Raw genomic sequence first — 13,389 nt, forward strand, 5'->3', positions numbered from 1 at the left:
TTTAGGGAAGGAAATCTGCCGTCCTTACCTAGTCTGGCCTACATGTGACTCCAGAGCCACAGCAATGTGGTTGACTCTCAACCAGCTTCTGAAATGGCCGAGCGAGCCACTCAGTTCAAGGGGAATTAGGGATGGGCAATAAATGCTGGCCCAGCCGGCAATGCCCGTGTCCCAAGGATGAATAAAACAACATCAGACACGTCTCTGTCCTGTATTAGTTTACTGTCCCCTTTAATATATTTCAGAAATTAGATGGGCACATGAAGGAAATAAAGTTGCAGGGGAACGGGAATATAGAAAGGGAATGGGACTGACTGGATTGTTCTATAGAGAGTCAGCATGGACTCGAGTTACTGAATGGACTCCTTCTGCGCTGTAATGACTCGATGAATGAAAATATGTAACATAGCTTCAGTGTTACATTACAAAACGAGAAATAATAATAAACGTACTTTGTTACAGAACCATAAATAATATATCAAATCTACAATATAACAACACTAGGCATATCTCTGTCCTATATTAATTTATTGTTCTTTTAAATGTCAGCCTTCTCCTGGGGAAACCAGCCCTTTAATTGTGAACACTAGGAAAGGGACCTTTTAGCCAGACAAATCAATGTGTCAAGCTGAGGGAGCAAATGTCTTTAAGAGAGAGAGAGAGAGAGACCTGGGCCAACCTTTCCAGAGTATGCAGCCTCCCTGGATTCACTTTCTTTTCCTTCAGTTGCTGCAAGTCCCCAATTTCCCCCAGAATGAGAAAAGAATGGAAAGGGGGAGAAAAGAAAGTATTTTACTCACAGATGTTGGAGAGACAGGAGGAAGTTTGAGTCTGTCTGAAGCTCAATCTTCATTGAGAGACCTCTTTTTAGGTCAAACCAAGTAAACAAACTCAAATTAAATCAGGACAAAGTAAAAGGGGCAGCTCCCCAAAAAGGAGGGGGAACAGCCCGAACAGAAATCAAAATGCAAAGGAAACTTAAAAACATCAAATTAAAATGTGGTTATTAGGGTCAATAATGCACCCCAACCCCTGCGGTGCCCAGCGGGCGCGGAAAGCGTCAACCTCGCCCGTGGACACCGCATGCTCCCTCTCCAGGGACACCTGGCCGCGAACGTAGCCGCGGTAGAGGGGAAGACAGTCAGGATGGACGGCCCCCTCGATCGCCCGCTGCCTGGACCGGTAAATGGCGCGTTTCGCCAGGCCCAGGAGCAGGTTCACGAGGAGGTCGCCATCCCGACCCTCCCCTCTCCGCACCGGGTGTCCGTAGATCAGGAGCGTGGGACTGAAGTGCAAACAAAACATCAATAAAAGATTCTTCAGGAAAACATAAAGGGAGTGCAGCCTAAGACACTCAACATAGACATGGTCCACGGACTCCACAAGGCCACAGAAAGGGCAGTCTTCGGAGCCCGTGAACCAGTGAATCCTACGGTTGTGCGGAACTGCTGCATGCATCACCCTCCACCCCAGGTCCCCGACGTAATTGGGGGAGATCCCTCCGTAGAGGGACCTCCAGCGGGGACCTCCGCCGCCCGGCGGCAACAAGGCCCGCCAAGGTGTATCCGGGCGACAGGCGAGGAGGCGGTAGTGGAAGGTGTGCAGCAGCAGCCCGCACAGGAAACGCCTCCGCGCGGTAGAAAAAGGCACGGAGGGCATTTCCGCGAGGCGGCTCAGGCTGTGGGGCACCTCACCCAGGGGAGGGGGCTGAGGCTTTGGGCCAATGTGGAATTCCGCCCGAACAGGGGAACGCTCGGGCGGGATCCCACCGCACGCCTGTGCCGTCTCAAGTTTGCGTGCAGTTTCGGGGCCGAGCACGACCGTCCTAAGGTCTAGGATGGCTTTGGCCGCGCGCCGGACGGACGTCCCCGCGCGCTCAGCCAGCACGCGGGGACTCATCCAGCCCGCTCCTCCGCCATCGAGCACGTCCCCGATTCTGGTCACCCCGGCGTCCACAGCCCCCCTCTCCGCCAGCCACCTGAAGTTATACGGCTGGAGGAGCGGATTCCTGAGCAGCGGCTCTCGCACGAGAGCCGCTACTCCTGACGGGGGAGAGCTGCGTCGCGAGGCGACCTTGTTCCAGACAGTGAGGAGGTCCTGGTAAAAGACGGGCAACTCCTGCAGGGCGGTCGAAGCACGCCCCAGTTCGATATGCAGGAGCTGCACGTCATAATTGAGGCCGTGCCACTGGCGGAAGAAATACGTCGCCATGGCACACCACTGTGGAGGGGGCTCAACGTAAAGGTACCTCTGCAGGGCCTGGAGGCGGAAGGTCGCTATCTGAGTGCGGAGGCACACCAGACCTTGTCCGCCCTCCTCAAGCGGGAGATACAGGACCGCAGCAGGGACCCAGTGCAGTCGATTGCCCCAGAAGAACCGCACGAGGGTTCTCTGGATATCGGTGACAAAGCCAGGGGGAGGGGTCAAAGGGACCAGCCGGTACCACAGCATGGAGGCGACCAGCTGGTTTATGACGCGAGCTCGCGCCCCGTAGGACAGCACTCGGAGCAGTCCTGTCCAGCGACCCAGGCGGGCGGAGACTTTGGCCTCCAGCTCCCGCCAGTTCGCCGGCCAGGATTCCTCGGCTGGGCAGAGATGGGCCCCCAAGTAGAGGAGGTTGGTCCTGCTCCAGGTGAAAGGCCTGAGCTCCTCCGGAAGGGGGTCCGTCTCCCAAGGACCGACAAGGAGTCCGGAGCACTTGGCCCAGTTGATCCTGGCGGAGGACGCGGCGGAGTACACCGCCTGGCATTCTCGCATCCTCCGCAGGTCAGCCGGGTCCGTGAACATGAGGAGCACGTCGTCGGCGTAAGCTGACAGGACCACCCCTACGTCCGGTCCGCGCAGGACCAAACCTGACAACCTCCTCCGCAAGAGGCGCAGGAATGGCTCCACGCATACGGAATACAGTTGGCCGGACAAGGGGCAGCCCTGCCGTACTCCTCTCCCGAAGCGAAGGGGCGCCGTCAGGGACCCGTTAACCTTAATCAGACACTCTGCGGCAGAGTACAGTAATCGGATCCGGGCGACAAAATGCGTCCCGAACCCGAATGCCCGCAGAGTCCCGAGTAAATACTCGTGCTCCACCCTGTCGAACGCCTTCTCCTGATCTAATGACAAGAAGGCGCCCGACAGACCAGCCCTCTGGGTGTGATGGATTAGGTCCCGGACCAGGTGGAGATTGTCATGTATGCAACGGCCCGGGACCGTGTAGGACTGGTCAGGGTGGATCAAGTGGTCCAGCACGGATCCAAGGCGTGAAGCCATAGCCCTGGCAAAGATTTTATAATCCGTGCTGAGGAGGGAGACCGGGCGCCAGTTCTTGAGCAGGTGGAGATCCCCCTTCTTGGGCAGCAGGGCAATGACGGCCCTGCGCCACGAAAGGGGCATCTCCCCGGTAGCGACGCTCTCCCCCAGGACCCCCGCGTAGTCGCTCCCCAGGACGTCCCAGAACGCCCTGAAGAACTCTACTGTCAGCCCGTCCAGCCCAGGGGCCTTGCCCCGGCTGAGGCCATTTAGGGCGCCGGTCAGCTCGGCCATGGTGGTAGGGGCCTCGAGCCTGCCGACGCCCTCCGGGCTGACCTGCGGCAGGTCCTCCCACAGAAGTCTGCGGGCATCCTCGCTGGACGGATCCGGAGAGAAGAGCGAGGTGTAATACTCCCGGGCAATGGCCCGGATGCCCTCCGGATCCGAGACGGGGGAACCGTCGTCGGCCAGCAGCGTAAGGAGCTGCTGACGGTTAGCCCGCCCTCTTTCCAGCGAGTAGAAGAAGGGGGAGCCGCGGTCCAGGTCCACCCAGAACTGGAGCCGCGACCTCACGTACGCGCCGCGAGACCTGGCAAGCTGCAGGTCCCGCAGCGCGTCCTTCTTCTCCCTGTACTCCGAACGCAGGGCCGGGTCCGCGTCAGGCCGACTGAGACGTGCCTCCAGGTCGAGCACCTCCTTCTCCAACTCCTCGAGCCTGGATTTCCGCCTCTTTGTCGACCCCCTCGCGTACCCCTGACAGAAGGTACGGACGTGAGTCTTGCCCACATCCCACCAGAGCCTCAAGGAGGGGAAGCCTCCCCGCTTCCTTCTCCAGCCGGCCCAGAATCGACGGAACGAGTCCAGGAAGCGCTCGTCCTCCAGCAGCGTGTTGTTAAAGTGCCAGTACGCGGACCCCCGCCGGATGCGAGACGGCGCAAAGTCCGCCCACGCCAGGCTGTGGTCCGTGCTCGACACCGGCCGCATGGAGACCGAGGACACGCCGGACACGTGCGCCTTCGAAATGTAAAGGCGGTCGAGCCTGGACGCTCCGACTCCAGGCCTCACGAAAGTGAAGGCGCTGGAGCCAGGATGGAGATGTCTCCAGACGTCCACCAAGTCGTGGGACCCGATCAGGTCCCGCAACTTCACCACCGCCGGAGTGCGCAGCCAGGGGCCGGTGCGGTCCCGTGCCTCGAGGAGGCAGTTGAAATCTCCCCCGAGGATAATGCATTCGCCCCCCGCGATGGTGTCGATGTGAGCGGACACTTTCTCGTAGAAAGTCGTTTGCTGCGGTCCGGCGGTCGGGGCGTAGACATTCAGCAAGTGAATGACCACGCCCCCCTCACGGACCGTCAAGTGCAGCAACCGGCCTGGCACCGGCTCCTTGACCCCCAAGATCTCCGGCTTATAACGCGGGGCCAACAAGATAGCCACCCCGCAAGAAGCGAGCGTGAGGTGGCTCATGTAGACCCCCCCTCGCCACTCCAGGAGCCATTGGGCTTCGTCTCCCGGAACGGTGTGGGTTTCCTGCAGGAAACACACCGCATACTTCCCGTCACGGAGGACCGAGAAGTTCTGGAACCTGCGGTGTGGCCCACTGCTGCCGTTGATGTTGAGGCTGGCTATGGTCACCTTCATGTCAGCAGCTTTGTGCCACTGTCACCACTTAACTAGGTGTGTGGGGGGGCTGGCGCAATTCTCACCAGTCCACCCCCCACCTTTTCGAGCCTGTGGAGGAACCGCAGTACCCAGCGCCGCTCTATTTTCTCCAGGCCCGCGGAGGCATGCGAGCATGCCTTCACGGACCGGACGAGCTGCGCCAGGTCCGGCCAGCGGCCGAGGGCTAGCCGGATTATGTCGGAGCGACCGGAATGGCTACGGATAAAGACCCTGAGGTCCTTGGAGGGGATGAGGGACGACTCGGTGGGGGGCACGAGGGAGTCCCCCGCCTCGCTCTGGGCAGACTCTGAAAGTGTCCCCGTGCCCTCCACCGAGCCGCTGACCTCCTCAGGGCGGTCGCCCCTCGACTCCGAGTCCCCCGCCGCAGGACGTACGGCGGGCGGCACGGAGCCACCAACTAGCCCTAGCCCCTCCCCGATCCCACCCCCAGGATCGGTGGAGGAGGGGTTCCCCCCGGGCTCACCTTTCCCGGATTGCGGGCCCCCGTGCGACGGCGGCCCAGCCCCCCCCCCCGCCCCAGACGCTTGGACACCCCCCAGGTCCGGTGTATCCTTCGGACTGAGGTTGGGGATGTCCAGCGTCCAAGGTCGGGACGGAGAGGACGAGTGGATCGTCTCTTCGCCGCCGCCGCACGAGGACATGAACATTGGAGTGTCGCCCCAGTCCCCCGACAGACTGAAGAAGAACTCCGGGTTGTAACCGGCCGGGTGGAACGGAACCGTGGGGGCCCCGCTGCCACCCGGCCCCGGAGACTCCTCGCCGGGGGACTGAGGCAACACATGCTTCGATTTACAGGGTGCCTTGCCCCCTTTTTTCTGGGGACAAGGCACAAAGACAGGTGGGGGCACGGCAGGAGATGACTCACAAGGGGGGAGGGGCACGCAGACCTCGAACTCTACGGTGCCCGAGGGGCCTCGCCTCTTTTTGTTAACCTGCCCTCGGGCAGGCGAGGCCCCTCGCCCTCCACCCCTCTTCGCCTTGCCGCGCCCCCCCTGCTCTCCCGTCACTTCCCCCCGAGGTGGCGGCGTCGCCAGTTTTGCCGGCTCGGGGTCGCTTACCCCCCCATGCTCGGGCCCATGATCCCGGGCGCCGGACCCAGCACTAGGCCCCGGAGAGCCCACGGGCCCGGCAGATGGTGGTGGTGGTGGGGGGGGGGGGGCGCAGGTGGAGACTGAGGCGGTCCCCGAGCCGGCTGCCGGGGTGGTTGGGGTGTTTTCCCTGGGGGCCGGGGTTCCGGTACCCCCCTTCTTTTTTGTAGGTCCTTTATGGGCCTTTTGGCCGCGCGGGGGCTCCGCTCCCCCCCCGCCAGCAGCTGAGGTGGCAGCTGCTGCCGGCGTGGCCTCCCCTCGCGGGGGGGCAGATGGTACTCGCTTGGGGGGAGAGGGGGCTGCGGTGCCAGCTGCGGCCGCCTTGGGTTGGTGGTCGGCGGCCTTGGAGACGGGGCAGTTTTTTCTCACGTGCCCCGCCTCCTTACAGGCATGGCACCGCACACCGTCCGCGGACCAAAAGACCCGGTACGTGGTCCCCTCGTGGGGGACATTGAACCCTCCCTCCAGTTCCTCCTCCCGGGCCAGGCGGACAAAAACCTGGCGTCGGAAGGAGTATATGTGGCGGAGGGAGGGGTCCCGAAGGCCGAGCGGGATCGGCTGCACCCCGGACCTGACCTCCCCCAGTAGATGGAGGTGGGGGAGGAGGAGCTCACTCGGTAGGAAGGGCGGGACGTTTGATATTACTATCTTGTGGGCGGTGGCCTCCAATGGGTCCACCGCCAGGAACGTCCCGCCCACCGTGAGCCCCTTTTCCAGGGCGAGGCGAACCGCCCGCTCGGCCTTCAGGAAGAATACGGCCCGGCCGTACATCTTAGAGGCCGCGACAATGGCTGAGGGGCCGACAACCCCAGCCATTGCCTTAACGCAGGCCTCGATAGACATGTCGGGGTGGGCGTAGCACTTCACCCCGAGCTGCCGCGTGATTAGGGAGAATGGCGGCAGGGCCTTGGGAGCGGCGGGGGCTCTGGCAGCCGCCACGCCCGCATAGGTGGGCCGAGAAGGCCCTGCCACCGGCGACGCTGGTGATGTCGCCATTGTATCAGGGGAAGTGCTACGCCCACCCCGAGACTGCCCAGATGCACGGCAGGGCGTATGTGGGATGGGGAAGATAAGGCAGGGTGGGGTAGGCGGGGAAGGGTGTAGGTGCTCTCTCCCCGGAGCGAGAGAGGGAGAGAGGAGGTTGGAGGCGCAGGAGGGAGATGAGGCACAAGGCCGGTGCCCCAGTCAGGAGGGAAAAGGGGAGGGGGTGCCGGTCCCGGGGGCAGCAGCAGTGGGTAGGGGAATTAGGAAAAGGCCTTCACCCCCCCCCCCACTGCAGATGGAAAAGAGACAGTCCAAACGCCTTCGCCCCCCCCCCTCTCCTCCAGTCACTCCCTGTCCTCTCTTCCTCCCCCCCCCCCCCCGGGGAGAGCGCACCCTCCAGAGGCCGGATGGCAGGCAAGCAGGCAGTCAGGCAGTCCAGACGGCAGGCAGGCTAGACGGCAAGCAGGCAGGCAGTCCAGACGGCAGGCAGGCAGGTAGGTAAGCAGGCCAGACGGCAGGCAGGCAGGTAAGCAGGCCAGACGGCAGGCAGGCAGGTAAGCAGGCCAGACGGCAGGCAGGCAGGTAAGCAGGCCAGACGGCAGGCAGGCAGGTAAGCAGGCCAGACGGCAGGCAGGCAGGTAAGCAGGCCAGACGGCAGACAGGCAGGTAAGCAGGCCAGATGGCAGGCAGGCAGGTAAGCAGGCCAGACGGCAGGCAGGCAGGTAAGCAGGCCAGACGGCAGGCAGGCAGGTAAGCAGGCCAGACGGCAGGCAGGCAGGTAAGCAGGCCAGACGGCAGGCAGGCAGGTAAGCAGGCCAGACGGCAGGCAGGCAGGTAAGCAGGCCAGACGGCAGGCAGGCAGGTAAGCAGGCCAGACGGCAGGCAGGCAGGTAAGCAGGCCAGACGGCAGGCAGGCAACAGGCAGGCCGGGCAAGGCAGGCAGCAGCTCACCTCTCTCCTTCCTCCCCGCAGGGAGCGAAAAACAAACAAACCCAACAAAACAAAAACAAAAACCGGGCGTCTCCGTGAGCAAAAACGAAAAAAAATAAAGGTACTCACAAAAAGAAAAGAAAACAAACCCAAAATTTCCGCCCGGCTCCGACCCGGGGCCCCCCGCTACTCGGGCGAACGTGAACTCACCCCACCCCCGAAACAAAGTGCAGGCGCTGCCTCGGAGGAGGCACGTTTCAGGCCGTCTGAAGCTCAATTCTCATTCAGAGAGACCTCTTTTTAGGTCAAACCAAGTAAACAAACTCAAATTAAATCAGGACAAAGTAAAAGGGGCAGCTCCCCAAAAAGGAGGGGGAACAGCCCGAACAGAAATCAAAATGCAAAGGAAACTTAAAAACATCAAATTAAAATGTGGTTATTAGGGTCAATAATGCACCCCAACCCCTGCGGTGCCCAGCGGGCGCGGAAAGCGTCAACCGCGCCCGTGAACACCGCATGCTCCCTCTCCAGGGACACCCGGCCGCGAACGTAGCCGCGGTAGAGGGGAAGACAGTCAGGATGGACGGCCCCCTCGATCGCCCGCTGCCTGGACCGGTAAATGGCGCGTTTCGCCAGGCCCAGGAGCAGGTTCACGAGGAGGTCGCCATCCCGACCCTCCCCTCTCCGCACCGGGTGTCCGTAGATCAGGAGCGTGGGACTGAAGTGCAAACAAAACATCAATAAAAGATTCTTCAGGAAAACATAAAGGGAGTGCAGCCTAAGACACTCAACATAGACATGGTCCACGGACTCCACAAGGCCACAGAAAGGGCAGTCTTCGGAGCCCGTGAACCAGTGAATCCTACGGTTGTGCGGAACTGCTGCATGCATCACCCTCCACCCCAGGTCCCCGACGTAATTGGGGGAGATCCCTCCGTAGAGGGACCTCCAGCGGGGACCTCCGCCGCCCGGCGGCAACAAGGCCCGCCAAGGTGTATCCGGGCGACAGGCGAGGAGGCGGTAGTGGAAGGTGTGCAGCAGCAGCCCGCACAGGAAACGCCTCCGCGCGGTAGAAAAAGGCACGGAGGGCATTTCCGCGAGGCGGCTCAGGCTGTGGGGCACCTCACCCAGGGGAGGGGGCTGAGGCTTTGGGCCAATGTGGAATTCCGCCCGAACAGGGGAACGCTCGGGCGGGATCCCACCGCACGCCTGTGCCGTCTCAAGTTTGCGTGCAGTTTCGGGGCCGAGCACGACCGTCCTAAGGTCTAGGATGGCTTTGGCCGCGCGCTGGACGGACGTCCCCGCGCGCTCAGCCAGCACGCGGGGACTCATCCAGCCCGCTCCTCCGCCATCGAGCACGTCCCCGATTCTGGTCACCCCGGCGTCCACAGCCCCCCTCTCCGCCAGCCACCTGAAGTTATACGGCTGGAGGAGCGGATTCCTGAGCAGCGGCTCTCGCACGAGAGCCGCTACTCCTGACGGGGGAGAGCTGCGTCGCGAGGCGACCTTGTTCCAGACAGTGAGGAGGTCCTGGTAAAAGACGGGCAACTCCTGCAGGGTGGTCGAAGCACGCCCCAGTTCGATATGCAGGAGCTGCACGTCATAATTGAGGCCGTGCCACTGGCGGAAGAAATACGTCGCCATGGCACACCACTGTGGAGGGGGCTCAACGTAAAGGTACCTCTGCAGGGCCTGGAGGCGGAAGGTCGCTATCTGAGTGCGGAGGCACACCAGACCTTGTCCGCCCTCCTCAAGCGGGAGATACAGGACCGCAGCAGGGACCCAGTGCAGTCGATTGTCCCAGAAGAACCGCACGAGGGTTCTCTGGATATCGGTGACAAAGCCAGGGGGAGGGGTCAAAGGGACCAGCCGGTACCACAGCATGGAGGCGACCAGCTGGTTTATGACGCGAACTCGCGCCCCGTAGGACAGCACTCGGAGCAGTCCTGTCCAGTGACTCAGGCGGGCGGAGACTTTGGCCTCCAGCTCCCGCCAGTTCGCCGGCCAGGATTCCTCGGCTGGGCAGAGATGGGCCCCCAAGTAGAGGAGGTTGGTCCTGCTCCAGGTGAAAGGCCTGAGCTCCTCCGGAAGGGGGTCCGTCTCCCAAGGACCGACAAGGAGTCCGGAGCACTTGGCCCAGTTGATCCTGGCGGAGGACGCGGCGGAGTACACCGCCTGGCATTCGCGCACCCTCCGCAGGTCAGCCAGGTCCTATTATTACTCATTGCTGCAGTTACAGACACTGTACTGTGTAAGGGTGGATTTTATGACTTTGATTCTTTCTTGCTAAGATGAAGATTAGATAGGGGAGCGCCCAGATTTGAACTGGGGACCTCTTGATCTGCAATCAAATGCTCTACCACTGAGCTATACCCCCTCATGGCCTCTTTTTAGGTCAAACCAAATAAACAAACTTAAATTAAATCAGGACAAAGTAAAAGGGGCAGCTCCCCAAAAAGGAGGGGGAACAGCCCGAACAGAAATCAAAGTACAAAGGAAACTTAAAAACATCAAATTAAAATGTGATTATTAGGGTCAATAATGCACCCCAACCCCTGCGGTGCCCAGCGGGGGCGGAAGGCATCAACCACGCCCGTGGACACCGCATGCTCCCTCTCCAGGGACACCTGGCAGCGAACGTAGCCGCGGTAGAGGGGAAGACAGTCAGGATGGACGGCCCCCTCCATAGCCCGCTGCCTGGACCGGTAAATGGCGCGTTTCGCCAGGCCCAGGAGCAGGTTCACGAAGAGGTCGCCATCCCGACCCTCCCCTCTCCGCACCGGGTGTCCGTAGATCAGGAGCGTGGGACTGAAGTGCAAGCAAAACATCAATAAAAGGTTCTTTAGGAAAACATAAAGGGAGTGCAGCCTAAGACACACAACATAGACATGGTCCACGGACTCCACAAGGCCACAGAAAGGGCAGTCTTCGCTGCACGTGAACCAGTGAATCCTACGGTTGTGCGGAACTGCTGCATGCATCACCCTCCACCCCAGGTCCCCGACGTAATTGGGGGAGATCCCTCCGTAGAGGGACCTCCAGCCGGGACCTCCGCCGACCAGCGGCAACAAGGCCCGCCAAGGTGTATCCGGGCCCCCGGCGAGGAGGCGGTAGTGGAAGGTGTGCAGCAGCAGCCCGCACAGGAAACGCCTCCGCGCGGTAGAAAAAGGCACGGAGGACATTTCCGCGAGGTGGCTCAGGCTGTGGGGCACCTCACCCAGGGAGGGGGGTTGAGGCTTTGGGCCAATGTGGAATTCCGCCCGAACAGGGGAACGCTCGGGCGGGATCCCACCGCACGCCTGCGCTGCCTCGGGTTTGCGTGCAGTTTCGGGGCCGAGCACGACCGTCCTAAGCTCTAGGATGGCTTTGGCCGCGTGCCGGACGGACGTCCCCGCGCGCTCAGCCAGCACACGGGGACTCATCCAGCCCGCCCCTCCGCCATCGAGCACGTCCCCGATTCTGGTCACCCCAGCGTCCTCATCCCTCCTCTCCGCCAGCCACCTGAAGTTATACGGCTGGAGGAGCGGATTCCTGACGGGGGAGAGCTGCGTCGCGAGGCGACCTTGTTCCAGACAGTGAGGAGGTCCTGGTAAAAGACGGGCAACTCCTCCGCCATCGAAGCACGCCCCAGTTCGATATGCAGCAGCTGCACGTCATAATTGAGGCCGTGCCTCTGGCGGAAGAAATACGTCGCCATGGCACACCATTGTGGAGGGGGCTCAACGTAAGGTACCTCTGCAGGGCCTGGAGGCGGAAGGCCGCTATCTGAGTGCGGAGCCACACCAGACCTTGTCCGCCCTCCTCAAGCGGGAGATGCAGAACCGCAGCAGGGACCCAGTGCAGTCGATTGTCCCAGAAGAACCGCCGGGGGTCCTCTGGATATCTGGATATCGGCGACAAAGCCAGGGGGAGGGGTCAAAGGGACCAGCCGGTACCACAGCATGGAGGCGACCAGCTGGTTTATGACGCAAACTCGTGGACAGCACTCGGAGCAGTCCTGTCCAGCGACTCAGGCAGGCGGAGACTTTGGCCTCCAGCTCCCGCCAGTTCACCGGCCAGATCAGGAGCGTGGGACTGAAGTGCAAACAGAACATCAATAAAAGGTTCTTCAGGAAAACATAAAGGGAGTGCAGCCTAAGACACTCAACATAGACATGGTCCACGGACTCCACAAGGCCACAGAAAGGGCAGTCTTCGGAGCCCGTGAACCAGTGAATCCTACGGTTGTGCGGCACTGCTGAAGATTAGATAGGGGAGCGCCCAGATTTGAACTGGGGACCTCTTGATCTGCAATCAAATGCTCTACCACTGAGCTATACCCCCTCATGCCAGAGGAGGAGGTTTTGGTCTGAAGCTCATTGGACAACATCCGTATTTTGACGTCACAATGCAGCCCTGCCTGAATCAGCCAGTAGGAATCAGTCTCTTCCGCGATGACGTACAGGGGTTCCAGTGCGCAGGCCCGGGCGCGCGGACGCGGGAGCCCCGCCCCCACCCATTGATCCCCTCCCCCTCCACCTCCTCGAGCCAAGGTTTCCAGGCAACCGACTGATGGCTCCGGCCAGAGCGAGAAGTAACTCGTTGATCGCCCCCTGCCCACGGCCCGGGACTGCGCATGTCCAAGGGAGTGGGGAAGCTGCGCATGTGCGAGGGAGTGCCCACCCCCTGACCCTCATGTTGAGGTATTGACCAATGGGAAGAGTTGGAGGACCGGAAGGACTCTGGTCCTCCAGCCAATCACAGCCCCCCATTGTCTGAATGCGGAAGTGGACAATGAGCTTGTTCAGCTGCTCATTAAGGCCCAGCAAAGCTGCTGCTCTCTCTCTTTGAATGAAGATTGAGCTTCAGACAGACTCAAACTTCCTTCTGTCTTCAACATCTGTGAGTAAAACAGTTTCTTTTCTCCCCCTTTCCATTTATTTTCTCATTCTGGGGGAAATTGTTGACTTGCAGCAACTGATCACGAGAAATAGAAGCATGAGCGGCCACCAGGCCCTTGAAGCCTGTCCCGCCATTCAATCCGATCATAGCTGACTGATGCCGGTTTCATCTCCTTTACTGTGCCATTTCCCCATAGCCCTCTATTCCCCGATCTATCAAATATGTATCCACCTCCACTTTAAATACTTCTAACGATCCAGCCTCCACCACCCTTTGGGGCGGGGAATTCCAGAGCTTCATCATCCTCTGTGAGAAGAAATTTCTGCACACCTCAGTTTTAAATGACTGACCCTTTATTTTGTTTGAAAATATCTCACCATCTACCCTGTCAAGCCCCCTCAGGATCTGAAATGTTTCAATAACTCCTTTGTCTTCAAAACTTCAAGGAACACAGACCTTGACTTTACTCCCTCGTGACAGGACAAACCTCCTATCCCAGGAATTAGCCTGGTGAATTTCCTTTGGACTCTGTCCAATATTACTATATCCTTGTTTAGATAAGGGGATCAAAACTGTATGCATT

General features: G+C 60.5%; 2 non-coding genes across 2 annotated transcripts; both read right to left on the bottom strand.

Annotated features, from left to right (window-relative positions):
* Window positions 1-10,230: 10,230 nt before the first annotated feature.
* trnac-gca (transfer RNA cysteine (anticodon GCA)) lies at window positions 10,231-10,302 on the bottom strand. The gene has a single exon. It is a non-coding gene; the product is annotated as a tRNA-Cys (tRNA).
* Window positions 10,303-12,176: 1,874 nt separating this feature from the next.
* On the bottom strand, window positions 12,177-12,248 carry trnac-gca (transfer RNA cysteine (anticodon GCA)). Its single transcript has one exon. It is a non-coding gene; the product is annotated as a tRNA-Cys (tRNA).
* Between the last annotated feature and the right edge of the window lie 1,141 nt (window positions 12,249-13,389).

This window comes from Mustelus asterias, unplaced genomic scaffold (genome assembly GCF_964213995.1).
Source record: "Mustelus asterias unplaced genomic scaffold, sMusAst1.hap1.1 HAP1_SCAFFOLD_114, whole genome shotgun sequence".
NCBI classification, from domain to species: Eukaryota; Metazoa; Chordata; class Chondrichthyes; order Carcharhiniformes; family Triakidae; genus Mustelus; species Mustelus asterias.